This window comes from Varroa jacobsoni, unplaced genomic scaffold (assembly GCF_002532875.2).
Source record: "Varroa jacobsoni isolate VJ856 unplaced genomic scaffold, vjacob_1.0 scaffold_770, whole genome shotgun sequence".
NCBI lineage: Eukaryota > Metazoa > Arthropoda > Arachnida > Mesostigmata > Varroidae > Varroa > Varroa jacobsoni.
In genome coordinates, this window is record NW_019213672.1 from 147,331 (window position 1) to 158,753 (window position 11,423).

The following is an 11,423-nucleotide window of genomic DNA, read 5'->3' on the forward strand; positions in this document are numbered from 1 at the left end:
CTAGCTAAGTTATTTAGGTCTGATTTTCAGCTTCTCTATCTAACTATAGCCCCTTAGGGCGAATAAGAACAACAATTTAACGCCTAGATTTTGGTTTCACTTGGTCCTGCATGGCTCAAACCATTAAACTGAGTTACGGTGTTTTTCGTGTATAGGAATTTATGCTTTTAGAAGGTACCTATACGGAAGCTCTACTCACAGGCTTGGATAATGCAAAATATGCTCCAATCTTTTGTTCCTGCCTCCTCAATCACGGTTATAAGACAAATCCTCTAGTGCACCAAATTTTGCAGTCTCAGACAAACTCGGAGGCTTTCCTCTGGCTTGGAATACGTTCAATACGGTGCAGTGCTTTTATTTTTCAAACCCACCGCGATTACAAGTAATGCATTGAATTCATTAGAGTCAAGCGACGCTTGACTTGAATTTCAAAATAAGACGCTTTGTGTCGCCGAGGCAAAGAGCACCTGCCCGCAAACATCAATTGCCAAGTCATACCCTTTTAAAGCGTTTATTGACATTAACGCCCTATTTATCGAGAGTGAAGCTACTGTAAAGCTACATGGTTCTATCATGCCAACTGTCCGCAAATGTTTCTCTAAATAGAAATAAGCTACATGTGCTACCACGAAGCAAATGTAACAGACAGTGTGCTTTTGATACGTAATATAAATTCAAATTCGTAGTTCTGCCAGTAATGATTCTTTTCAGAAAGTATAATTTGCGTGTGTGAAAAAATACTTTTCAATTTGTATTCTCTCAGTTATTCTGCTTAACTTTTTCACAAATAATAATGCCATTTGTCCTTTTTTTGACCATCTTCCTTTTCCGATGACCTGGACATGTTCTATTCCTTTGTGGCCGATTTTTCTGTTGCCATTACTATTAGCTGAATCCTTTTAATAGTGGTAGCATATTTGCCCGCTGAACTTGAAGGTAGGTTGGGTTCGAGACCAAGCGTTGGCACATTGTATTTCGTGCTGGAAGCTAACCGCCTACAGCAATTCCTAGCAGTAATACCGCATCTAAAATTTCAAATATCTTGGCTCATATATGGCTTCAAATATCTTGACTATATATCCAAAAAAATGTTTGCTCAAACGAATTATCACACACAATCTAGAAAATTTTGCTAATTATGCCAAAACTAGACAACTTAAATTAGCAAGTGGTGTTTGTTGCTATTTGATCGACACATCGGATGAATATTGTCTCCTGCTCATCCGACAATAAATCTGTCCACATTACAGATAATATAGAGTCATATGTTATAACTCTGTGATAATTTTTTAATAACAAAAACCATATATCTTACCAGTCAAATTTTTCGAGGGTATCTCATTCAGGATTGGTGGATTGTCTTCGACTTAACCAATGTTAATACTTTTGTCGATAACTTTGTCTTTTTCGTTAAGACAAGTATCTACATTTTTCCTCTATCAACACTCCGCATATAATACTCTCTCGAACTGGCACATACCTCGATTATTTATTTACCACCATAAAATGATTATAAAGAAATTAGCGAACATAAACTCTTAAATGACCACTTTTCTTTTTAGACATCATCAACCTTTCCCGTGGCCTTCCTTCTATGCAATCTTCAATCAAAAAAACTATGATATTTACGGGTTCAAAAATAGCACTAGAAACTTGCAACGTTTTTTGCAATTTTAAACGCTTTCGCCTGCTTCATTTTCCCTCACCTACAAATACTTTAATCCTCTATTTAATCATACATCTTACACATGAATATCGGCGTTTCGATCGACTTCATAAAAATTTACAAAACAAAATCTGACCTTTAAATACAATTGTTATTTATAAAGTCCTAAATACAGTATTGCCCCTATAGTAGTGAAATAAGACACACTGGCATAACAAATCCTACAGTTGTCAACTTTACTACAAAGCATTGTCCAAAAAAATATATATATATATCAAGAAATAAAACAGATTTTGTGCTAGATAAGTCGCATGTGGCGTTATCGTACTAAGTCTAGTGATATCGCCGATACGTCTGGCGCTCATTCTACGAGGAACTTCCACTGCCTTTTTTTCTACATATCTCAATGAAAAAACTACTTCACCCAAGACAGATAGTACTCATATCAAACCTAATCTTGCCTTGCTCGTTTTGACAAAACAACTGTAAATATTCTATTTTAGGCTGCTACTTTTATAAAAAAAATCAATCTGCTCCTTTATATAATATTCCCTCTTCAATTATAAGACAGGATCAACATCTCGTTTCGGCTCACGCATTATGTGTTCTTAATAAATACGCCTTTAAATTCAGCCTGGTTCACTTGATACCGTCCTTTAATTAAAACGAGTAACAAAACGGATCTTTCATTTTATCGACCAATTTCTGTGTTTATTGTTTCGTAAGCTGGTGGAGAAATGTGCCAAACTTCATTACCTACCTGCGCTAAACTTTTTTGCAAGGGTGTACCTATCCACAGAGCTAGGTTGGCGACCATGATTTGAGACATCAAATCGTTAAAGTCCTAGTTTGAACATGTGAGATGTCTCCTAAGAAAAAAAAAATTGCGTTGACCTCGACCGTGGGGCACATGGGAGTTGCGTTTTCCCTGAACGAAAAAGGAAACCTGGAAAGTTGTCCTGTTGACATGGCTCTGTGCCTTGTACGACTATAAAACAAGGATATGTGAAACTGGTCATTGTCAATTTTGGACGTAGCGAATACCTTTATTATCTCCCTATTATATATGCCCAACTGTTTGCCAATCTTTGGCTTGAAAATACTGCTAGCAGTTTATTTATCTCGTATCTGTGCAGCCTCAAAAATTACTGTTTCTGTAGCAGGCTCTCTGTGTGTTTCGTTTTTTGGCTAGATTATGTGTTCTTCAACAATTCAGAGTGCTAATACGTCTGAACAATTATTAAAATTTGTCTACGACGCTTTACGCGTCGCCCTAAATGTCATTGGGGCCGAATTGATATTAAATCTAATAAGCATTATTACCGTGCCGAACTTTTTGAGTTCGATGTGAAACTCAAAAGCCTTAATTATGATTGTCTTTTTCTGCCAGGTGATTACACTTTAATATCATTTTAATCAAACAGCTGTATTGGCCTGCTAAATGTCCTTCCATAAAACATAGGCAGCCGCTTGTTTTCCCCGCTTGAGGAATTGTGAGAAGCCTCTAACAGACTTTCTTAGTATACGTAAGGTTCTGAACCTACATTCTTTTACAATATTTTTGTTTGGAGGTCCTATTTTCGATCTCACCGAGGTCAAGTAGTAGCGATATAACGCAAAAAGTATCTTCTAGATCATATAGATGAGCACAATTGGATGTCTTATGCTTCTCTGCCCGTTTTGAGCGACATCCCACACCTACGTATTCGTTCCAAAAATCACTCTGCCGATGTTATCTCCAGATTCTCCAGATGCCGCTAATAGTACTATGTGTTTACTAGGTTTTTTGTTAATCAACTCACTCACTAGTAGAAGTGTCCTAGTCTTTGTGTCCGCTAACATTATTTACGTACATTGTTCCTTGAATATAGTATGAACAACCCTAATAGAAACAGCACTACCAATTTGCGACATTTGTTCTTCCTTCATCTGTTCATTGTCTATTTAACTCGTCAGGCACCAGATATAGATATGTTAACCACGTGCCACAGTATCACTCTATGCTTCGCTTTAGAATTTTTGGTACTGCTTAGTGGTACCTGTGACAGTTTGCCCAACCTTTCGGCCTGGATCGCCGCACTTCCAAAAATACCTACTCATACTTTTCTACTGTTCCGAAAAGGCGGTGACGCCGATCGCTGTGTCCTGCTATTCACTGCTGTATATTCTCTTATCTTCTGAAGCAACGCTTACGCCAATACCGGATATGAAACTCGAAATCTTTTATTTATATTCGATTACATATATGACGATTGCTAACTACTGTCATTACTACTATGACGACGACCATGAGTCGGATTGGTGCGATACGCCGCTAAAATATCCGCCGGCCGTTTATTCGTCCGTGTGCTTTGCCTGCGCTATAACAATAATCCATAATATTATTAAAACCATTGTTTCTACTATTATACTCCATCGGTTGTTGTATTTTGATGCCTGTCGGTGCCTTGACCAGTCGGTTTCGACAACAACCTGCCGTATGTTTTTCCCGTCTATACCACTACAAGCATCATCATCATCATTAGCATCGTTGTGTTGAACACGTTACTACCGCCGCCGCCGCCGCCGCCGCCGCCGCCGCCGCCGCCGCCGCCGTCGCCGCCGCAGCCGCATTGTTAGCGCTGTCTGATGCGAACGACGCTGACTGACTGACTGACTGACTGTGCGTGAACAAGTGAGCGAGAATGTCGTTTCGCTACTGACTCTGATGTTGTTATCGACCAGCAGAGTTTGATTAATTTGAAGGCCGAACGTCAGAGGGCGTTGACCCCTCGCACGGCGTTCGTCCAGAAGAAGTGGCAACAACAACAACAAAATAGACGCTGTAATGATCGTTGCATTAGTAGCAGTACTATGGAACGGGCAAAAGAAGCAAGCAGGCCGATATGCACAGCTAATGCGGCTCATCGACATTCGCGCGCTAGACAGACAGAGACAAATAGTCAAACAAAACGATACGGAAGAGCATAATCTCGTATGGTCGTCACTGTGGCCGTAGCATGTGGATAGACGGAGTACCAAGTGTCGACGAAGCAGATTGTCAAAAAGACAAAGGGCTGACGACAGTCGAGAATGGGACAGAACGGCCGGCCGGCCGGCCGTGAAGATAACACCGACGCGCCGCTGCAGGGGGACATAGGGGTGGGGTGGGGAAGACAAACTGAGCGATTAAGACATCAAGAGAAAGTCGAATGAGAGGTAGTGTGCGCGTAAGACAGGGAGCATAGGCAGAGAAGACGGGCACTAGAGTAAAGAAGGCGTGGCTAACAGCAATCTATAATACTACCAATAGCAGCGGTAGCTAAAACGGCGCTCTTAACGGCGGGCTAATGCTGTTCCAAATGCTGCCGCTGCGGGAGAGTTCCCTCCACAACAACTACTGTAATAAATGTTCTGAGAAGACTAAAACAAACATGTTACATAACATTTGTATAATGTTCGTCATCGCGTCAAAAGTGCCAACATCACAGCCGTAACCATATTAACGTTAGATACACATATATTGCTTACCCGAACAGAATCTATTACTAGTATGTATAACAACTCAATGGAGTAATATTGCAATCCGAACCGAAAACCATATTTATTCGGCCGCTGACTTTATATATAATGGGAGAGATTCAACTGTTTCCGCTACAATTAAATTCAGATAACATACTGTTTACAAAAATTGCCAGAGAGTATCATTTTATCATTCACTAAAATCGTCTTGGTATCGAGTTTTGGCACAAAAGAAAAACTTCTCCAGCGTCTACGACCGTGTCCTAAATTGTATGGTAGATAGCACCTCGCAGGATCTTTTTGTGTCGTGTTGTGTAGAAATTTCAAACGACTGACTTTTATCTATTGCCCCAGGCCTTATGCACTTACGGAAGATCAACGCGCAACAAGTCGTTAGTACCGTAACTGAGTAGCGTCCTAATTCGTTGAAGCTAATTCGAAGTCAGCTATAGTAAAAGTTTAAAACCGCAAGGCTGTACGCTATATGAAGCGTTGGATTTCGTTTCTCGGTCCAAAGAGCAACTATAATACCATTCTAATTTTGTATTGAAAACGATATTTTCTAACGAGGCACATTTCTGTATTACCAAACGAAACAGCCATATATAGGTATAAAATAGCCCTAATGCCATTTTTAATGTCCATCATTTTATATGGCTTAGGTCTCCATATGGTTCGGACTGTGGCCTAAGGGGTTCCTATTACTGAGTCACGCTAAGAAACTTCTTGTGACCAAATCAGATGAGTTTGACTCGGACAATATGTATGTGGCTCAAAGCGGTGAGACTTGCTACTGTACATTCGAAACGCTAAATCACTGAAAGCAAAGTTTAGGAAACACATAGGCCCTATTAATACTATTTACTGCCACTGCACTTTTTACTTGCGCAGGTTTCTTAAACCAAGTCTCAAAAAATGGGTTCATGAAGAAACCTGAGGCGATGGCATGTAAAATGCTTCGCACTAAGCAGAACTGTTACGAGTTGGTGGCCTGTGGTTTTACGATAAATGCGATACTATTAAATATAGGCTTGTTACCAGAAGGTCTGAGCAAACTTGCAGCCATTAGAAAAAACAGTGTGTGTCGTTTTTGCAGCTTTAGGGAAGGTCAGCTATTATATAGTCTCTTTATAAGAGATGAACCCTTCTATCGAAATTATAAATGCTCCGATTACATCAAATGCCTATGACAGGTTAATGAGTAACGCATTTGCTCGCTAATCGTAGGGACACGTTGTGGTCTGGGTTCCAACCTAAGCATAGACATTGTTCCTTTTGTGATCCTGATCGAGGCCGGATGTAAAACTCGAAACATAAAAAAGCCACCTTAAATCGAAAAAAGTGTACACCATTGTAAATGCTGTGCTGGGCAGCAAAACGGAAAATCCACGATAGACAAAAGCAGTGCCAACTCCAGGCGCCTTTCAAAAATTGATCTTTAGTGATCCCTCTATTCCGATCAGACTGTTAACAAAGTTACACATAAATATACTTTCAATGTCGCCTTACTAATAAGAACGGCTCCAACAACCTTTATAGCTAACATTGCAGTTTGTAATGGATAACAGTATTGTCCATATTCGATAAACATCTGTCATGTATCGCTGTTCAAACTGATACATCAAAAATAACGGCTCTATATTTGAAAAATGTTCCACGTTGAGCTACGAGAGACAAACAACTTCCTCGTTCTCCGTTCGGCAATTGTTTTGACTCTTTAATTTTCGCCTTCTATTTCCCGATCACACTGTCGCCATTCTTCAGCAGCTGCACCAGTACCATTAAGGATCCAGCGAAGTGAGGAAGGATATCGCACTTTTTTTTTACAGTGTACCCCTTTGGGCTTAGTCTTCTCACAAATAGTCACGCTACGTGTATTTATACGCACATGGGCGGATGGTCGAATGATAATAATTTATTCATATCGTCGTCTGCCATTCAGTTGTTTACGTTGCACTCATTTTTCGAAAAGAAAGTACCTCCAGAATACGTGTTATATATATATTTCGCAGATTGAATTAGCAACACAAAATCGGTGGCGATGCCTTAGCGGCTAAGGAAAGCTGTCAGCTGAATTATGAACAATCTGGGCAAAGAACATGCTTCCCTGTACAAGATCAGTGTTTTTTAAGCAGACCCTATAGCTTTTCACTTCGGGTATCCCTCTGCTTCCCAAACACTCGTTCGACTAGATGAAATATTGGCAGCGATTGACGCTGCCTGGTGAATGAATGTAGCTGCCAGAATTTCTTGTTCATTTTTGTTTACTTATAATTTACGTCAGAACAAATCAACGAGCGAAAGATGATGAGGTCCATTTTAACGTAACAACTTAAATCATCACATTAAAACGCTACGTACGTTAACATCTAAGGCGGATCTGAATTTTTCTCAGGTCTGAAATTTTTTCCGTTAAGTATATCATATATAATAATGTGCCTTTACACACATAGACTAAGTGTCTTCGATCAATTCATAGTCATTTTTCCTTCTCAACTTGCAGCTAAGAACGTCATTAAAGGCTGCCATCCAGATTTTCCTATGCTAAAAAATAATACGAGATCACTTTTTGACCATAGTGTAACCAACGCTTCAATTTTGTTTTTCTGTGCTCATTCCGTTCAAAACACTAACGGTTTTAGAGCAATGCAAAATAAGCACTTCATTGTCTCCAAAGCCCATCTCTCAAATTAGAGCAACAAAGAGTAGAACTCATTGACAAAAAAAAACATTTTTCATGCTACACCTTGCGCCTGATACTAGCTGTGCGCTTCCTAATTCGCTTAGTCTTTTTATTGAGACCTTTCTTTTCATTGACGTACGCTCTAAATGAGGCACACAAACAAAAAATGTTTCTGTACTCATACATATATGTATATGTGTAAGAATTACCATCAATACCAATATAAAGTGAAGTCAGACCCGCTCTAGTTGTCAGGCGTTCGTAGATTACTGGCACTTTGCTTGAGTTCCTTTCACATCGAAAGGTGAGAATCCGTTACATGAAAGAAGGGGATTATCAAAAGGTCGTAACAGGTTTCACTGGCCGATTCTCTGGCATGTGCAAATGCGGCTCCTTCGTTTGGCCTGGAGCCCATCACAAAGACATGGACCGGTTTACACGAAGTGAGCAGTAACATTACATAATTCGCTCTGCGTTCGGACGCTTTGTGCAGCGCCGACATGAACATTAACATGCGACGGACAACAGAGTGAAGTGAATGACTTGAATGAATGAAGAAAACAATTCAAATATCTGAAAATTACTAAGTTGTCTAAAGAAGCTAAAATAAGCTGCTAAGCACGCAATTTTCCGTGGAAATTTAATCTGGATATGAAAAAAGTTAAGTTGTTTCAAAAGTACGAAGAAAATCAATTCTACCAATTTTCTCCAAAAAAAATTTGTCGATCGCTCCTGTTATGTCAAAAAAATGTCCCGATTTCAGATACCTCTAAGATTGCCTTTTTGCAGCGCCAGCATTTGGGGTCAAAGCAGGTTTCCTAGCATATGCCGAAATACTACCAGTCGTACCTCGATGCTATGGGAAAATTTAGTTGTCTGGTGGCGGAGGCACGGCGAAGACGGAGGTCGCCGTTGCTCTTGATTATCAAAAAATGCAGCTCGGACGCAGTTTTAGAGGCCCAGGAAATGCTTTCGAGAAAGTTAAGCTAAACTGACAATTTCCAGAAATAGTAATATAGAGCCTAGAGTGACCGGCGGTTAACTAAGAGAGACAGGAGCAGTAGAATGACTTTTAACGATAATGTACCATAATAATGTCAAAAATAATACACTAATATATTCAAAGTTCACTTAGATGACCAAAATAGTTAACCATGATTTCTTCAAGTGAGTTCTGTAAATGCTAAAGGGTTATATTCCTGTCTATCCTAAATTGTCATGTTAAAAAGTATCGGCAGCACATTATTAAGTTCGATTATAATTTTCCCAACTTTAATTATTGTTGCCCTAATAAAATATTGATTATTATATGATGTGAGCGCAACAGCTGACTGTAGTAATTTATTCAATTTTTGTATGTGTAAAAGGGATGCGACATACACGATATAGTCACTGAATCATATAGGTCCACCGAGTCAGTTTCACGATGGTCGCTCAACGTGTGCATTCATTGTTTGGTATCTGACTATGTGACACTTTAGATGTGTTCTATGAATGGTCATTAGTTATATTTACAACGAATTATATTGACATATTGACTTATAAGAACTGGCATCTGTAGTGGATGCTATATTATCTAATTGTTCGTCACGTAGCTCGTTTAGTCCATGAATCCTTTATTATAAGATAACTGCTATTCAGTCAAACGATTTGTGTACTTGTAAGGCATTGCCTAAATGGCACTACAGATTATACTGAAAGGATTAGGATAAAAGGGGCGACATGATGAATCGTGTCCGTACCAGACATGTAAACCGATTGCGGAATTTTTGGTGATTTTTTAAAATCTCCAGTTGTTTCAGCCATAGATAATGAGAACTAGTTTTTCTAGAATTTTATTGTCCCCTTTCGCTCATTTATTTATAGCATGTGTATCTGTAGGTGGATTTGTACAGCTTTTTGTTAAGTCAAACTCATCAAAGAATCGAGACTCTGCAAAAGAGTAGACTCGTCGAAATTCGTTTTTACGTTTCGTGTGTTAGGCATTCCTGTGAGATGATATAACACTTGAGCACGACGTCCCGATAGGTTTTTATGAAGAAGAACGCAAGTCAGCGATAACTGAAGTTCTATGTCGTCCCCGTGATAGTACAGTGGTAACGTGTTCTATTACTAAATTTCGGAACACGCAGTGATCTAGGTTCGAATCCCAACGGAAACATAGTCTGTTTCGTACTGGGAGTCAGCCGTTTAAAGCAACGCCGAACAGCCTAGATATCAAACTCAAAACACTTAATATCGATTACTAGCTATTTTACTGGTTAATTATCAGTAACGCACCTAAATGGAGCCATAGTTAGACTTATTAGCTAAATAGTACAGTTGATAAGAGGTTGATCTGTTTAATCCACAGATGTAATTTAGCGAGCGGTTTTTCAAATAGCAGTGCAAAAACTGCTCATAGATGCTCGTAGAAGCGAGTGTGGCCCTAATGGCAAGTATAATACCGCCTTGTTATTTATAATCCGCGCCAATTTGGAGTTCTTGCCATTATTACAATATTCGAAAACTGAACGTATCGATATCATTTAAATTTCGGCATAAAGTTACTAGGAAAAGCTTTGACACAAAACATCTGTTGCGGTGTTCAAGCTAGAACACATTACTTGTTAATTAAAAAAAGATATTTTAATTGTCTTAATATTTACTCTTTGCGCTTCTCTAGTTTTCATTCCATATAACTAGATAAAGTCATAGAGATCCCACTGCTCGGAAAGCGTGCGTATATTTTTAGAGCTCGTCATGCTTTGTATATACTAATTGATTTAGAAGATCAGATTATTTCTCTACTCGGTTAAGCGCTTTAGTTCTTAAGCACAGAGCGATGCAAAGATCGTATACATGTTGATTCGAGCTATCTAGCTAGACGTAAAAGCCTTTTTGTAAAAATTGGCCCTTTAGATATTTTCGACGAAGAGGTTTCTGTAGCATGTGATTGAAACGCTTAAGTTATTATTCATAACCCAATATATGTCGCTACTATCTTGAACTGCGCGTAATAACAACTGCGCAACTATGTCACTAAATGGTACTCAAACAGATGTATAGTGAAATCATGTTGTCCAAACTCTCGTACTAGGAAGACCTAGAAAAAAAAAACAGCCGCAAATACTTTCAAATTAAAAGCAAACTAATTGCTGTCAGTTCGTTCTTTGTCAAATCTACCACCGGCCAACTTTTCCCGGGAGCTTCTTTGGATTTTTATCGAATGTTTGAGAACGTGCCGATGCAATTCACTGCTCTACTCGGGCACGAACAGCAGTTTATACGTGTCGTAATAATAGCCCAGATACAATTTAGAAGCTGCGGTGGCTTTTATGGCGACAAAATGAATGCAGAATGAATGTAGCGATCGTTGGCAGGTAATATTCCTCTCGTTTTGTCTTAGTGTACGTAGGTATGTGATAGCTCAAGGGCGAAAATCTCACGTTAAGCGACACTTACTGCGACTGCTGCTAGAAGCAATCAGTAAATAGCATCCTCTCCGAGCCGCAACAATAACGACGTCAAGTAAGCGTAGGTGTCAACAATGAGATTAAAATCGTACACATTTGCCTTCCTATTCGTAATAAT

The 11,423-nt window shown here is 39.2% G+C and overlaps 1 protein-coding gene across 3 annotated transcripts in view; it reads right to left on the reverse strand.

Moving 5' to 3' along the window:
• Window positions 1–11,423, reverse strand: part of LOC111263491 (uncharacterized) — a gene marked incomplete at its 3' end in the record, with an annotated part of 31,872 nt that overhangs the window by 13,110 nt on the left and 7,339 nt on the right.